This window comes from Aquila chrysaetos, chromosome 5 (assembly GCF_900496995.4).
Source record: "Aquila chrysaetos chrysaetos chromosome 5, bAquChr1.4, whole genome shotgun sequence".
Classification (NCBI taxonomy): Eukaryota; Metazoa; Chordata; class Aves; order Accipitriformes; family Accipitridae; genus Aquila; species Aquila chrysaetos.
Genome location: NC_044008.1, coordinates 74,804,686 through 74,821,220, shown reverse-complemented (window position 1 = coordinate 74,821,220; position 16,535 = coordinate 74,804,686). Strand labels below are relative to the sequence as shown.

The 16,535-nt window shown below is 54.3% G+C and overlaps 1 long non-coding RNA gene across 1 annotated transcript; it reads left to right on the top strand.

Annotated features, from left to right (window-relative positions):
• The first annotated feature begins 12,208 nt into the window (after positions 1-12,208).
• Positions 12,209-16,312, top strand: LOC115341669. The gene is made up of 3 exons (XR_003923481.2): positions 12,209-13,898; positions 14,620-15,147; positions 16,266-16,312. It is a non-coding gene; the product is annotated as an uncharacterized LOC115341669 (long non-coding RNA).
• The last annotated feature ends 223 nt before the right edge of the window (positions 16,313-16,535 follow it).

Here is a 16,535-nt window from a genome sequence, read left to right as displayed (position 1 = left end):
GTTGCCTGGCTCTGCTCCATCCCCACCCCATTCCTCTAACTGCAATCCCTTAATTGTTTCAAAAAAAGCACATGACAAAAGGCAGGGAGATAATTACAGTCCCTTGCTCCCCCCTTATCTCCGGGGAGAGCGTGTTGGGCAAATAGCAAACAGAGAATTAATTCTGGCGGTGGCCGAGGCTCCGTGGACCAGGCTCTGAATGGCAGGCAGGGCTGATTTACTGCCGTTGTTCACAGCTATATTCAGCATTTTATTGCACCTATAATTATTGTTTTCCATCAGGATCTCGCGGAGATGTCAGGCCGGCACCAGCCATTTCCCACTCCCGGCGCGTCCCACCTTGGCGGAGGAGGACAGGCAATGCAGCCCAGTGTCCCCCAGCGTTTGGGGACCCGCTGGCTCCCAGCAGGCAGTGACCCCCTGCCTTGCCATCGAGCCGCCGTGCAGATGAGCGTGTGTTTCTGGGATGCCCTCCTCCCCAAAACCCGTGGCCGGGGGCTGCGAGAAATGAAGGCGCAAGCTGCGGGTCCCCTGTGCCCTGGGGAAGTATTTTCTGCGAAGGGTGATGGAGGGAACACGTGGAGGAGGTGGCGATGGCCATCTGGTCTCACGTGGACAGGGCAGAATCCGACCCACCCTTCGGCTGGAGGAGGCATCTCATCTTTAAGATCCAGCGTGAGAACGAGCCATCACCCTGCGGTTGGTGGAGGTGGAAACCCAAGCGCACGCGTTTGCTGGGGAGGCAGGAGGAGAGCTGCCCATCCTTCTCGCCTGCCAGAAGGGACGCTTCGCCGCGGGACGGCCGAGCGGGCGACCGGCTCTCCTGGCAGCTGAGAGGCCTCGGGAGTGGACTGACCCACTGGCAAGTGCTCCCCAGCCAAAGCAGCCCCTCATTCTCATGCAAAACGTGCAAGGGGGGAGGGAATGAATCCCTCCATTGGGGAGCAGAGCCGGGCGACTTTGCCGCAATGAAGTAATCCTCCCCCGGCACCCTGAGCATATAAAGCACCGCAGAGCACAAGTGCCTCTCTGTCCCGTCTCTTTCTTCTCTTTCCCTTTAATAATCTTACTCTTTTGTCCCCATACGTTTACCCTCCGTGTCATTGTCCCCTTCCGCTCCGGTAGCTGGCTGCCCATCGCAGCTGGACCCTCTGCCTTGGAGGTGCTCACAGTGCCACCTGTTTTTTCCACTTTATTTTCCAGGACACCTGATGTATTTATTTTCTTTTATTTTTTTGCCTCTGGTTTAGGGTCTATTAAGTTTACTCCTTCTTCCCCTGCCCTGGGAGACCCGGTTAATGAGTAACCATAGCGTGCTTGGAGGCAGCTGTCTCAGACAAACTGACGGAGACTTTTTTGGAGCTGCATAAGGGAACGTTTGTTCTGCAGCTTCTCAATAGATCCTTGTGCAGGAGGCAAGAAGTGTGGGGAGAGAAAGAAAGAGACACTAAATCACTGGACTCCTTGAAAATCTCGCTGCGTGTGTGTGTGTTTTTATTCCTTTTTATAATACATGTTAGATGAGTCACCTTTTCAAGTTTAAATAATGAATTTATCTTCACAACGGAGCACACAATGTACTTTTTAACAGCGTTTCAGCTTTAAAGTTCTTTTTAAGTAACTTAAGTATAAAACACACAGCCTATATATACACTGGCATGGGGTTAGCGTCACATGAGTGTGGTTTTTCTTTGTCCCAGTCCCAGCGTAGAGCAGATTTTGCTCTCACGGTTCATAATTTTACCTGTTCCCTTCCTTTGCTTTTGTTATACGGAGACATTTTGGGGGTTTTATCAGCTCTTTGCCATCTGGGTTAAAGGCTGTTTTGTTTTCCCTAGGATGCCTGGCTGACGGGCCAGGTAGGAGATGGAAGCCCGTGTGCCGTGGAGGAGAGCAGACTGCGCGAGCGGGTCCTGTGCCCCAGCTCTCCTGCATGACCTTGGCAATGGCATTTAAACCTCTCTTCCCTGCTTTGCTTTTGTCACTATGCAAACAGGTGACGGATGTGCCTTTTCTCCTATTTGCGGTGGTTTTATCCTTCCTAGTGTACCGGGAAGGTTATGGAGGGTGGATGGGATGTTGTGAGCAGGCAGAAAGCCGTGGGAGCAGGGTACCATATTGCTCCTGGTTGTCTTGAAATGTCTCTCCCTCTCTCTGTGGCTCTATAATTTGGTTCCCGTCAACCTTCGAGTTTCTCGTGGCCAGCTGTGCACCTCGGAGGGCCTGCTGTGTGCCTGCAGGGCTTGCTTGTGTGCTGCGGGAGCATCACACCCACCAGCCAACGTCCCCACGTGGCTCAGGTCACAGTCCCTGCTCCTGGTCCCCGCAGCCAGACTGGGACATATTCGCTTTGCAGCTCAGCGCCGTGCTCTCACTCTTGCCCTGGGGTCCTGGGCATCCCCCGTTGCCCCCCGCACCGGCATGCCGTGGGATGCAGGATGGGGCAGCCCGGCCCTGCATCTCCTGTTGGTGCCAGCGCTCCAGCTCCCATCACCCAGCCGGCTGCAGCACCTCTTACGTATCAGGACCAGCGATGGTAGCGAGATCCTTCACGCATTCCTGCTCTACGCTTGCTTGGGACAACCAAAGCACGCTCACGCCGTCGGCAGCAGTACGGAGGGAAAAGGAGTGTTTCCCGAGGTGTAGCCGTCCTTCCTTCGCGGCTCCCCGCAGCCTCTCGGCTGCGTTCAGGGACAGCTTTGCTCCAGCTCTCTCCGAAGAGGTTTCCCACCGCTCTCGCAGCCGGACGAGGCAGCGGGAGCGTGCGGAGCGGTGCCCGTGCGGGAGCAGCCCGTCCTTCCCAGGGACCCGCCGGTGTGCGCTTGTGGTCCAGGCTGCGATCCAGCACCGGGGAGAAAACTGAAAACATGTAACCACACTTTTCCTCCTCTTTCACAAAACCTCAGGGTTTGTTGTTTTTTTGTTGGGGTTTTTTTTTTTTTTGAAATTTGGGGTTGGTTCAAGTTTTGGGTAAAGATTCAGGTTGTTTGTGTTTTACCTGAAACGCAGCTCCCCGTTCCCTGGAGCAACAGGTCTTTATTGGCTCTTGCAGACACTTGGCACTCTCAGTGCGTAAAATAAAAAGCTTTTTGTTTCCATACTTCAATATATTTATATATATTTAACTGGTTTGGGGAGGGTATTTGAAGGTCAGAGGACTTTCAGAGGTTATGGTGCTGGCCAGGCCCTGGGAACAGCCGTCCTGTGGGAACTCATTCCTAGCTCACCCTTCCCAAATCTCTTTTATTTTGCCAATGCTGATGGCCATCACTAAATGCCTTTTTTTTTTTTTTTGGTAAAAATCAACAGCAAAGTCCACAGTGAACTTTATAGATGTGCCATTCACAAACTGGTGTGGTAAAAGTAACACGACCTCAGGCTGTGAACCCAACCGTGCTACCGAGAAGGTGTTTGTACTAACAAAACTTTTACAAGAATAAGCAGTTTTTCTGGCTCCACCCTCCCACCAAAGGCTGGTGCAGCTGCAGGTTGGGGCAGACGGGCTCCAATCGCCTCATGGTGCTTTCCCTGTTTGTCTGGAGGAATCAGCATCCCAGTTCTTTCTCCCTGCCAAATACTGACCATCAGCAATTTGGTATCCCGAGGATATTTTCAGCTGGAGAAGAATCGTTGCCCAACCATCCTCCTGGTGGTATTTCAGCCCCGTTCGACAGCGTAGCTATGGCACAGAGACTCTAACCCCAAAGCCAGCCCTGGAGCAAGGCGCAGAACTTGCCTCTCCAGCAAAACCCTCTTCCCTTTCCGTTTGCTGTTGCGCTGAGGTTTTCCTCTGCTTAAAAGCTGTCACAAAGCAACTCGGAGCCAGCGGCCGCAGGAAATTTTGCCCTGTGTTCGGCAGCCCTTGGACCAAACCGCCCCGTCCTCCTCGCCAAGGAGTGCCCCGAGTCCCTGCCCTCGCGGGATAAAGGATGCTTTCAGCTGCTCTAAGCGGATCTGCTGGGAAACCACTGATTTTCCGTGACTTGGAAACATCTGGTTGACATTCTTACATCCACAGGCTCTTGTGTAATTGTCCTTATTACCTGATCCACATGCACTGTATCTCGCTTTATGGGTAATCCTGCTCTCCCTCCCCGCCCGCACCACCCACCACCATCACACAAGCACACGGGCCACTTTCTTAATTAAAACTTTGTGCTTTCTTCCTCTGGCTCAGGTCTCCCCTCCCCATCTCAGCAGTGGCTGAGGAATGCGAGACAGGAATGCTGTCCTCTTGCAAGGAGCCAGGGAAGGGGGGGCAGCTATCACTTAAAAACAATGTCTTTGTGTTTCCAGCCGGCTGTAGTCACGCAAGGCCGTGCCCGGGTGTGCACGGCCGCCCGCCCCGCGCCTGCTGCCTCACCTGGCACCGACACGGCAGAGTTCAGCATCTTCCAAACCCTTTTTACCATCACGTCATATTCTTGCAAAACCAGACCCGGGAGCATCCCATAAATCAATGCCAAGCTCCTCTGTGAGTAAGTAGCTCACCTTTCCATTTCAATTCCTTCCTCAGGCTGTCCTCGGAGGCTGGCTGGGGGTCTCTGTGCAGAGCAGAGGTACCTCGCCGGTACCTGGACACTTTGCACGGTCCTTCATTCCAGTTGGAAGTTGCCGGCAAAAGCCCGTGGAGCCGCGGCAGAGCCTTACAGCGGTGCGAGTCGCTTCGGGTGGTGATGTCTAACAGCGCCGTGGCCTGTGGGTGCGTGGCTCTGAAGGAAATGCCACTAGAAAAGGCAGCAAAGCTTCTTAATTAAGTTATAAAAACGGTAATTTGCCTTCCGAAATCCCGGGCCATCCGACCACGCAGCTCTGTGCTTCCACGCGCTCCAGCCGATAGGAGCCCTTTAGAGACCCAGTTCAGGTCTTGCTGGGTCAGCAAGAGCCTTCCCATTGACTCCAGCGAGCTTTGGGTCTCATCCTGCCCGTGAGCATCACAAGGCCAACCGCTCCCATCCCACCCAGCGCGATGAGTCTTTGCTGCAGAGCAGCTGGGCCAGTTCTGCATCCCTGCATCTGTCTGTCTGTCTGCAACCCACTCCTGGGTTTATGGTCTGAGCCGCTTTTGGGGGGGGGTTCCTGGCTGAGACAGGTGAAGGACAGCACGCCAGATCCCAGTACCTCCAGCATCTCCCTCCCCGCTATAAATACCAGATTAGCATCTGCCATTTTTGGTGCTGATGCTATGATTTTCCACCCTCGTTAGCCGCTCCTGAGCTTTCTCACCTGGTGCCCACGGCAGGCTGCCTGCCTGTGTTTCTCATTTGCTGGTTCAAGTCCTGCCACATTTGGGAAGGTGCAACCTCTTAGGGGTGAAAGATTCCTAAAAGCAAAGGGAAGCTGGAGCCAAGCGGGGCTCCGGAGGGGAGGGAAAAGGAGCAGGCAGCTCTTCTCCACCGGTGACTCAGAGGCAGAGCGGCAAACATCTGCTCGCACGCAGCCAGCCGGAGGAAAATAAGCTCCATCATTTTACTGACCGGCGAGAAAAGGGAGAAAAAAGGAGCAGCCAAATTTCCGTGCTTGAGTAAAAGCAGCGGAGCTCTCAGAGGCTGGAATCGGGATTTTCCCTGCCACTTCCCAACGGTGAAGGATCGTCAGACAGACAGTGCTGCACCTTTCTCGGGCCCTGAAGCTGCAGAGACTTGCAGAGGCGCAGCGCTGGGCTGGCACGGGCAGCCCCCGTGGGACGGCGAACCCCACGGGAGCAGGGCCCGGAGCCCCGCTGCTCCGCACGGGCATCGTCCCGCCGGCCGAGGGACGGGGATGGGACCGGGTGGCGCAGGGGGACACGCGGGGGCTGCGGCAGACCCCCGCATCGGCGCGTTTTCCCAGCTCTGCTCTTCGCTGCAAGTTGCGTTCTGGCACTTGCCAAACAGGTTTTAATTTCCAGAACGTGGGTATGAAAAAGCAACAGAGCCCCCTCCTCCACAGCGCTAAAATATTATTTTTTTTTCTTTTTAATATACCATAAACGATGACCTTTTACCTCCTTAAGAAGGCAGCCAACACAAGCACAACAATGTGATTTGTGCAGCATTTCAGTTGCGGTTTCTTCAAGAAATTCATCTGGTCTCGAAGCAATTAAGGGAAGGGAAGCATTTCCACTCCGGCTTTGGGCCCTGAAAACCTGCCAGGAGGGTTTTTTTTCCTTCCCCTTCGCTCTCCCTCTTTCTCCCCCAGCTCCCCTTGCTCACTTGTCCTAGAAAACTTGTGGGGTTTCACTTTGGCAGCTCTCCTGAGCGTGTGAGGGTAAATCCTGACCTGGTGCAGGTGGGAAGACACTGGATCCGGGTCCCCGGCCGACGGGATGGGATGTTGCCCACCCGGAGGTGATCCCGGTGGCCAGCTGGACGAGGGGATGTGCAGGATCCTTCCCCGCCCGGCCAGCACCTTCTGCACCCTCCACCCTCTCCCCTGCCCAAAATTCAGTCGTCCCTCTGGCAGAGGGGCTGTGCCTGGAGGGGGCACAGGGCGCGGTGGCATTGGCCCTGCCGTTGTCCCCTGCCTTGTGCCTGGTGGCCCCTTTACAAATTTTCCCGGTACAAACCCCCGGACGGAGTCAAAAGCACGTGGGGTTTGTAAAGCAGCAGGGAAACGTGTGGGACAAGGCCCCGTCCTGCGAGGACGTACGGGTGACTTTGCCTGGACCGAGCGTGCTTGCAAGAATGGGCCTTAAATTAGCCCCTAAGTCAACAGCACAGTTAATTGCTCATTTATTCCACAGATGGGTTAATAATTAAGTTAAATTAATAATTGGGACAATAATTAAACTCAACAATAACCAATACATGGGACCATTGAAGTAATCGGTTTTCGTGCTAAGTATTTGGTGAGGTTACTCATTTACCCAGCGGTTTATGGGACGGATCCTGCACTCGCCCGGTTTGACATCGGGCCACCCGTGCCATACCCCGCCGGCAGGGATGCGACTTCTGGAGTCCCGTGAACCGCGGGGCTTTTCCAGGCAAAAACCCCACCGGTTCCCCCCCCCCCCCCCCCCTCGGGGACCACAGAGAGCAGCAGGGTCCCCATGAGAAACAACCCTGTCCCCTCCATCCCCCGGGGGTCTCCCCCCCCCCCGCCTGCACCGTCCCCTCCCCGCGGCGGGTCGGGCCGGACAGGCGGAGGGAGGGACGGACAGGCGGAGGGAGGGACGGACAGACCGAGGGAGGGACGGACAGACCGAGGGAGGCGGCTCCCGGCCCCGGGGGGGGGGAGGAACTACAAGTCCCGTGAAGCCGCGCCGCCCGCCCGCCGCCACCGGGGCTATATAAGGGGGGAATGGCCCGGCCGCCCCAGTCGGAGCATCCCTGGCCACAGCGGCGACTGGTCCGTCCTGGGTTCCCCCCCCCCCCCGTGTCCGTCCCCCCCCGGCCACCTGCACCGGCAGCCGCCTGCCTCGGTGGAGTGTTTGCGGGGGGTCCTCCGCACCGGGGGGGGGGGTATGGGAACGGAGCCGTGCGCCGACCCCCGGAGGGAGCTGTGGCTATGGAGGAAGAGGAGGAAGAGGATGCCGCTCCCCGCAGCCCGGGGGGGGGGGGGGGGGCGGAGTGTTTTGGGGATGCGGGGCGGGGGGGGAGCGGCTCGGAGGCGGCAGCGGCGCGGCTCGCCGGAGGTAGGTGCCCTGCTCGGCCCCGGGGGGGGGGGGAACACACAAGGGGGTCCGGGGGGGTCGGGGAGGGAGAAGGAGGTACGGGGGGGGTCGGAGGCCGCGGCCCTTCTCCGTCCCGTTACTCGGTGCGGCCCCCCCCCCGGAGGGGTTGGGGGGGGTTTGCGGGTGCGCCCCCGGGGGTCCCGGCACGGGGAAGGGTGGGAGTAGGGGGTGAGGGTCCCCCCCCGGTGCCGGTTCCCTCCTCGTACCATCCGCCTTTGTGTCCCGCCGGGTCCCGGCCGTTCTCCCCCCCCACCCCCGGCGGGGATGCTGCTCGTTCGGAGGGTGAGCGCCCGGTCCCGGCTAGCGGAGAGAGGGAAGGCTTCCTCTTCTCCCTAAGAAAAACCGCGTGGATGTTATTTTTCTTCGGATTTTTTTTTTTGTTTTGTTTTGTTTTTGGGGGGGGGGGGGGCACGACATGCCACGACATGCCTTTTCCCTTCTCCTCCCGTGGGAAAACCTTGTTAGAAAGGCTCGTAACAGCTCCGTGTGCCCCGGGCAGGTGCCCGGCCGAGGTGATGGGCAAGGTATGGCCCGGCAGCCCCTTCCCCTGCTCTGCTGGGGGGCCGAGGGGTCTCCCCAGCCTTCGGTGCTGTCTGGCATGAGTCCGGGAGCGAGGAACACTTGATCGGGGTTGGTGATGCAAGGTATCTGTGATGCACAAGAGCACTTTTGTGTGAATTCTGGAAAAATATGAATGACTCCCTTATTTTGCTCGCTACAACAAAAAGACCACACCAGTCTAGACCTGCAACCAATAACACACACAAAAATTAGTGCTGTCTGCTCCGAGGGACCCAGCGTGTTGAGGAGAACACCAGCCCTTCCAGTGTGTGAGCCCGCTGATCCGTATGGAGGGCGAGGGATGCTTGTTTGGGGAAAGGATGTTTGAGGTTACTTTGATATAAACAAGAGAAGCTTTTATTGCCCAGACATTGTTAGTGTTGCTCTTTGCTGGCTTGGAATGTGTTTCCTCTGAAGGGTTTTGAGACTAGAGGAATTGCTCGGCTCTCTGGCTAATTGAGACATCTTTTTATAATCACGGTCACAGCTGGTGGGATGAAAGCAGGGGGAGAGTCTGGTGTGCAGTGACTCAGGCCTTGGGCAGAAGCTGCATCTCGGTTTGCCTGGCATTGTGAAGGGGAGATTCCAGCTTGGAGGCTGGAGCAGGGTATGCAAGGATGCCTTTCTTCCCTGCTGTCAGGCAGGTGATGTTTTCAGGACATCAGCTTTCTCGTTTCCCTGTAAAATTAGGGATGGGTGGAAAAATCTTCCCAGGTCTCCCCAGTTCACCTCAGTCCTTCCCACAGGTGTGGGATCCAACATGTGTGGTGAGTTTGAGCCCCCTGACAGGGAGATGTCATGGGGCGGAAGGGTGTTGCAATAATTTTCTGCTCTCCTTTTGAGAAAGGCTTTGCTGCAAAAAGAGCCGGTACTGCTTGGACTTGCTCTTTCTATAAGGCTGCTTGTTTACCAGTTGCTTTCCATGTTCAGGTGTCTCAAACAAAAGGTAGTCTGAGATGTGGCACCCCTCAAGCTTCATTTGATGTGTTGGTGGTAAACTTTCTTGGGGTGCTGTTGAATGGCAGCGGGGTGACTCTCTGCAGCCCCTCTGACAGCAGGGGATATAAAGTTTTCTGATGGGAAGGGGATCCCAAACTGAAGCGTGAAGGTGCTTTGCAAGCACAACGTGTATGAAGAGAAACACTATCCATTTCTTGCACTGGCAGGAGGAGGTAAACTTGCTCTTATGGCCAGCAGCGTTCCCTTCATGGTGTCTCCCAAGCTGCGGGGTAGGAGGGCTGCGCAAGTTTCATCCCCATTTGCACGGCAGAAACCTTCTGCGTGGCTGTGGAGCGTGGGGAAGCCTGAAGCCGGTTGGGTGAGATTCTGGCTGCTGTGGGCAGCAGTCACAGCGGCTCTCTCTGCAGGGCTCAGGTGCTGTGCTCTGGTGGGTTCGATTACAGTGGCTGGAGACGCTGGTGCTGCAGCCGCTTCTCCTGCCCAACAGGCTCGGAGCAGGAGCGTGTGTCCCTGCCCAGCCACCTCTGCTGAGCCAGTAAATCAGTGCCGGCGCAGTCCAGAACAGATCCTCCCGCTGTGGCGATGGGGCTGTAAGAGCCATGGGGGAAACAACCCAAATAGTCTCAACCCCACAGCTCTTGGACTTTGTCAGGACCCGGTTCAGAGGCACTGAATTGGGGCTGCTCCTGGCAAAGGACCCTGGCAGAGCCCTCTGCCACGGCTCTGCTGGAGCTGTGACCTGGGGAAGGTGGATTTGCCCCTTCTGGGTTGGAAGGGGAGGGATGCCCTAAAACAGACTGGCAGAATTGGTGGTCACAGTCACTTGCAGTGGACATCGTGAACTGTTTGAGGACCAGCTATAAATTAAACTACATATTAGTTTAATTAGGGGGGTTTTGGTAGTCTCCAAACCAGGCTCAGGTGCCATCTCGTCTACACTTGCCTGACTCTGGGCTCAGTGTGCTGCAGGGCGCAGAGCAGAGGGCTTAGGGGATATTGGGACCTGAATCTTTCCTAAGCGAATGCTTTTGTCTGCAGCAAAGCACAGCTGTGAAATCTGGAAGCCCTGGGCTCTGACCTGGCTCTTCTGAGGGCTGGATTTTGGTGTGCATTCCTCTTGTGCTTGGCTTTAAATATATTTGATATAGTAGCATCGCTCCTTGGTGATGAGTGTTTTTTAGTAGCAACTGGCTCAGATCTGGACTGTTTTGGACTCAAGCTCTTCTGTCTGGGGGTTCTTCTGGATGAGAAATGATCAGAGCGCCTTAAATTTTAGGAGATCAAATGTATTGGGCCACACCCGCTCCCCCTCCCTCTGGCTCTCTGAGCCCCAGACAATGGGGGGATAATGCCAGGAGCACAATGCAGCTTGCTGGGGGGTTTTTTGTTTGTTTGAACTTTGAACAGAAAAGCAAAGCAACAAAAGAGAGGGCAAGAAAGGCACAGTGTTTTGCCAGTTACCGAGGCTGTCCAGAAAGTTATAACTGCATTACAAAGGGTGGCCTTGTTCAGAATGGCTTATTTCATCAGAAAGATGTATTTAAAACAAAAATGAAGGGGCAAACACTAGCATAAAGTCCCCCATTTTAGCATAAACACTGCATGAAAACACTTTTATTACCTCCTGTAACTCCCTAATAAATACTGTTCCTTTTTGATGAAAGCTCTTAACACAGGATTAGGGTTTACAGTGCGTTGCCTTACTAGTCCCTGGAGACAGAGCCCATGTTCAGTGTGGCTTCGTGTCCTGCTCTGCAGCCTGGTTTCAGAGCTTCAAGGCTTCCCCCTTTCTTATTTTTTGTGTGTTTTCCCCCCTGTGGCAGCATCTGAATTGCAGGCAGCATTTTCCTGGAGCAGCACCCAGGAGGAAGACTGGAATGAGTGTGGTTAGGGAGGTGGTTCTTGCTTCTAGTTCATCTGTAAGTGTGTCTTCCCCCAAACAGAGCTGATGAGGTGTGAAGACCTTGGCCCCAGGGTTGTGCTGCACTCATGCCCTAAGAAGGTAACATTTTTCCTTCAATTGGCTGGTGCTCTCTGCCAAGCCACAGATGTTTTTTGAGGGCTATAACCTAAGCCTTTAAATAAATGTGTTTGATCCCTGGGTGGTTGTGCAGCTTTCCTTAAAAAAAAAAAAAGCCCAGAATGGGTTTTGTATCTGGAGCAAATATTATCTAGTTAGGCTCTTCTTAAAGCTTATTCCTCTGGAGTTTTATTGTTGCCTCTTCTCCCTGGGAGGGGATCAGAGCTGTCATCTGTCTGGTACACCTGCAGTAAAACCTTCTGTAGTCTCGTGAAGGAGAAAAGGAACAGCAATGGCTCTGTTCTAAGTAAAGCTCAGCCTAAGACAACCTTGAACCTCTCAAGCAACTTGACTTGGTCACAAGGACCAAAGGGTTTTTGCATGGTACTGTACGGGAGCTTTAGACTGGCTTTGAAGTGCTGCCATGGACTGCTTGAATGTGTCCTGTACTGGGTCAGATGGAGGCAGGATTTTTTGGGACCTCAGTGTCGCATCCTCTCCAGCCTGGGAGGGATGGGGGCTTCACTGCTGTCATTCAGGTTTGCCTCAGCTCCTGCTGGTGGTCCTTTAAACTGCACTTTCAAGCCAGGGTGTTTCAGGAGTGGCTTCTGAATTTGGGAAGTTTTTTCCTAAGTTGGTATGAGAAAACACATTTCTGGTGTGTGGGCTCACGCTGGCAGTCAGAAGGTGCAGAGAAGGTCCCTTTAGGATTTGTAGGTTGAATGACCATGGTGTTCCTCTGTCAGGTGGTGTTCTCCTCTGCCCATTATTGTTCTCCGCAGGTAAGCTCAGCGTCAGGGCTGGCACCCGTCCAGGTAGGCTGTACCGCTGTTGGAGGGACTGGAATCTGCTGCCAGCGTCTGGGACCTGGGGTGCCAGTGACACCAAGAGGCAGTCGGACTCGTTCTGTAGCCAGATGGCCCAATGCCTATCTCTGATGCAATGAACTCGGAAGTAAACTTTAGGAATTAAAGCTGGCAGGAGCTTCTCTACAGTTCCAAGACTATGGAGAACAGGTCCCCTTGTCTGCTGGGGAAGGGCTGTGTATGAGCTCTAGCAGCTTGCTTCGTGCCCAGCTAGGGCTCTGCCATGTACTTGATTTTTGCATATGTGGTGTTCTCGATTTCTTCATATATAGTTCTAGCACCTCCTCAGCAAGTTGGTGGTGAGGGAGCCTGGTGGGGTGAGGTCCCGGTGAGATCCTTGCACACCTCTGGGGTGATAATGGTGATGAGCAGGGCTCAGTTTAGGGGTGGGGGAATATCAGCATCTGGGCTGTGATTGCTGCTGTGTGAGATGCCCGAAATGCTGCGATGCAGCCCCCAGGAGCTGAAATAAGTCACTCTGGAAGCGGTTGGGATCTGTTGGCGCTAACGTGGAGCTGAAGCTCACCAGCCAAACTGCTGTGGCTCTGGGTCCTCTTTCTGGGCTGCGTAAGGCTGAGTGTGTCTGCAGAAAACTCTCCATCGCAAAGTTAGGGAGGAGCTGCTCTCCTAGAGTTGGCTGGCAGGTCTCTCTGTCCGTCTGAGTGGTGGGCAAGGCTGCGTGTTAGCCGTGGAAGTGCCATCCTCTCTTCTGCGTGAACATTGTGCAGGCTTGCATCTCCGAGGGGATGGGGGTGCATGCAGCCGCTGCTCCTGTATTGCGGGAGGGATGGTGGCATCCTGCTCCACCTGGGCCATCAGTGGACATCGGAGTCAAACGTCGTTCCTGGGAGATTCCCCTTGCAGCTTGCTTACTGCTTCTGAGGCAGGAGGACCTGGAGGCAGCGGAGCAGCGGGTCCTGGGGAGGAGAAGGTGGCTCATGTAACTGGTACCTGTCTGTGGGAGAGAGGAGGACGTCTCCTGCTCGCAGGGTCTGGGCAGCTCCCTCGGCAAAGGCAAACTGGATGGTGACCATCGTCCTACCTCTTAGGTTTGTCCGAATGGTATATGTCAAATCTTCCCAGCCGAGGACTCGGGAGGGGGAGGGTGGGCTTCCCAGCCCAGCAGACTGGATGGGAAATAATGATCCCCTTTTTATAGCTTCTTCAATTGTTCCTGAAAATCCTTTTTAAAAGGAAGAAAGTTCCTTCCTTCCTTTCAGCTCCCGGTATCTTTAAGAATTCGCTCTATTGTGAACCCAGGACAGAGACCCTTCTATGAGGGCTGCATAGGCGCTCTTCAGAGGCCCCCTCCCCGCGCCCCCTCCCACCCCATCCCAACAAGCCCCCATTCTCCTCTGAAGAGGGTCCCTCTGTCTAACGCCAAGTAACTCTTAAGGGTAGCATTTATCCTCGGGCACTCAGCTCACAAAGAGTGCTGGAGTGTCAAATAAACTCACTCCAGCCTGCAAAGAGAAGAGGAAGAAAATACAAAACCCCCTTTATTTCCACCCCTGCAGGGAAACAAATACGGACTTTGTGCTGGAGAGCAGCAGCGCCCTAACGAAGCAGGGTAGTGCGTGTACTAATGTATCTCTAATAAAATTGTGTGTGCACGCACACGTGATAGTGTGTGCGTGGACCTGGCAGACGAGCAATAAATCAAAATCCCTCCAAACAAGTGTGGGCCATCCTGCGTGCCTGCTGCTTTCTAGGCAGAGACGGTCACCGCTAACTCTGACAGCATGTCCGTGATTGCTGTGGGTTTGCTTTTGGAGAGGGGCGTGGGGAGGAAGATGCTGGTTCTGTCCTGGGCCCTCTGCTGAGGTTGTCACCAAAGGTAAGGGACAACGGGGGGGGAGTCTGTGCTCTGCCACATCTTCAGCAGACCCTTTAAGCTCTGAGCAGACCTTTGGAAGGGCTCAGCAGAGCTGAGCTCTGCTGCAGGTGCTGACTTCACCAGGAGACTGTTGCAGGAGGGAAATTCAGCTCCTTGCCCTGCTGTGGGGGACTTCACCATGGGAGATGGTGAAGGGTGCTGCACACCCTTGCAGCTGCTATGCTGCTATCGGTGCGAATCGTTGCATTTTTGCGAGCCCTTTGGCTGCGTTTGCTGCATTCACCGCTGCTGCTGTGCGGAGGAGACGCGCTGCCCTGCGAAAAAATACTGTCTCTTTTCTCTGGATGGATTTAAACTGTAGTCCTACACGTCAGAAACCAGCGTGACCAGTACTGACCAAGCAACTGGGACAGTAACATCTAAACAAGGAATTGGCCAGTACTGCTTGCTCCCTAGGGATCTGTCCACCAGCATGGCCAGTACCTCTGCTCAGCAACAGCAAGAAAAATCCTGCTTTGTGATCCTTCATCTCTGCACAGTCCTGGCTTCTTAATGCTGACTTTGGGAATATCTTGCAGCTGCGCTACGTGGGATGTGCTCAGATGCCCTCAGATGTTCCTGCAGCTGACAGCAGACCTGGAGAACAAGGTGCAACTCTGGCTGTGCTGTAGTGGCCAAGGGTCACTGCTGTTCCCTCGTCCTGACGCTTATTTCTCTACAGGTTTTGGTAGCTTGTCGTTACTGAAGGGGGCAGATGCCGCCAGGCGCAATAGCTGTTGGACTGTCCTTGTCCCTAGAAGTGAGGAGACAAGAGTCTGACTGTGCAGGCTTGGGACTTCTCCCCCTCCACCAAGCAAATGGTCCTGAGCCAAGAGGATTTGTCTCTGGATGGTTTCTCTCTACTGGGATCTCTAGAGTGATAAGCCCTCGTGGACTGGTGTGGGTTTTGGACGCTCCCTTCTGTCTGTAGCTGGGAATGTTGTGGCCAGAAGGCTGCAGACACCTGCTTCTCTCAAAATCTGGTGGATTACTTCTTTTGGCATTATTCTGCTAGTGCTGTGGTGTTTTTGCTAACCTGGTGGAACTGGCTTCGTGACATGAAGTCTCCCAACTGACAGATGTGGAAAAGCAGCAGTTACAGCCCAATGCTACAGTCTTCTCTCTTTCTGGGCTACTTACTCTGAGCATCGTGGCTCTGGAGGAGGAAGGAGTCCAAGCGCACGTGTAGGACAAATCCCGCTGGTCTTAGGTGAGTCAAGAATACGTACTTTTCTTCCCGTTTTTTAAAAAAAAAAAAACAAAACAAAAACCAAACCAAAAAAGCACCTTCCCGTGGGACTGGCTTCTTAGAAAATTTTCCCCCACTTGAGGAAAAAATGCCAAATCTAGTGACTTGCTGCTCCAGGGAGAATAGGAGAATAGACAGTTTCTGAAAGCTGAAGGGGCTTTCCCCTCCTGTTTTAATCAAAGCACTAAGTTTTTAGTATCATTTGAGCCTGAAATCCCTAATAAGAGTTTTCTTCCTGGATTTATATTGCTGAGTAATGGACAAAGGAGTTAGAGCGAGGCAGCTCTCAAGCAGGTTTTTCTTTCTTTCCCTGGCAAGGGGGAACCCCGCTGGCTTTCCGCACTTGAAAGCGTGTCGAAGCAAGTGGCGGTGGCGGCACGGAGGAGCCTGCCGCTTGTTAGGCTTACTGGGAACAATGTGTGGCTTGTCTCGAGGGTACCGCGGGGCTCCCAGTGCCTGGGTGGATGCAGGGGATGAGCTGAAAGGCTCCCTTCGGAGGGGAGGGCGGTGTAAGCCTCCTTGCAATGGAAAATCTACTTCCCTGGGGAAGGCGGGGGACTGCTAGAAAATGATGCCAAGGCTACGGATTTTGAGGGGACTCGTATCAGCGTTGACACCTTGGGGTGTGGTGCTGGGAGATGCGCCCAAGGGGCTTTACAGGAGCCGCTGTGGATGTGTGAGGGTGTGTGGCCTGGGAGAACAAGGATTAAACGTGGGGATTTCTGCTCGGGTGGAGAAGGAGGTGGTGATTCTTGTGCTGGTGAAGATGGGTTTTGCCCTCACCAGCCCTGTGTGCTGTCTCTTCTCCAGAGGTAAATGCAATGGTCTTGTTTTGGCTTTCCTCTGGGACTGGCCTGCTAGTGACACCTGGCTTTCGTGGTCTCCTTGGGTTTTGGTGAAGACGTTCCCCAGCGTGGGCTCTAAGCCTGCAGCTGCTGGGGCCCTTTGCTCTGAACCGTGGTGGGTCCAGCTCGGTTTTGGGGCACGGAGAACTGACTCTCTCACTTGGGGAGGTGGTGTGGTTCGCCCTGCCCTGACTGCTTTCTCATGTGTGTTTGTTTTTTTTTTTTTTTTTGTAGTGAACTTTCCTCTGGGAGAACAAGGCTGAGAAATGTGGTGAATAAAGGGAAAATTGCTGCTGGGCAAGACTTGGTTTTTTTGAAGTACATTTCTGGTTTTGGTTAGAGCTCATCTGTTCTTGTTTGCTGGTGATCAGTCAGTCCAAGAAGTCTGATGCAGGCTGGCGGGAATGTGAGGTCTACACTAGTGTCCGTTTGGGAGCAGTACGGCTGTGGACATGTTCTGCAGCAGCTGAGCTGTGGACTGTGCCAGTATGGTTAAAGGGAAAC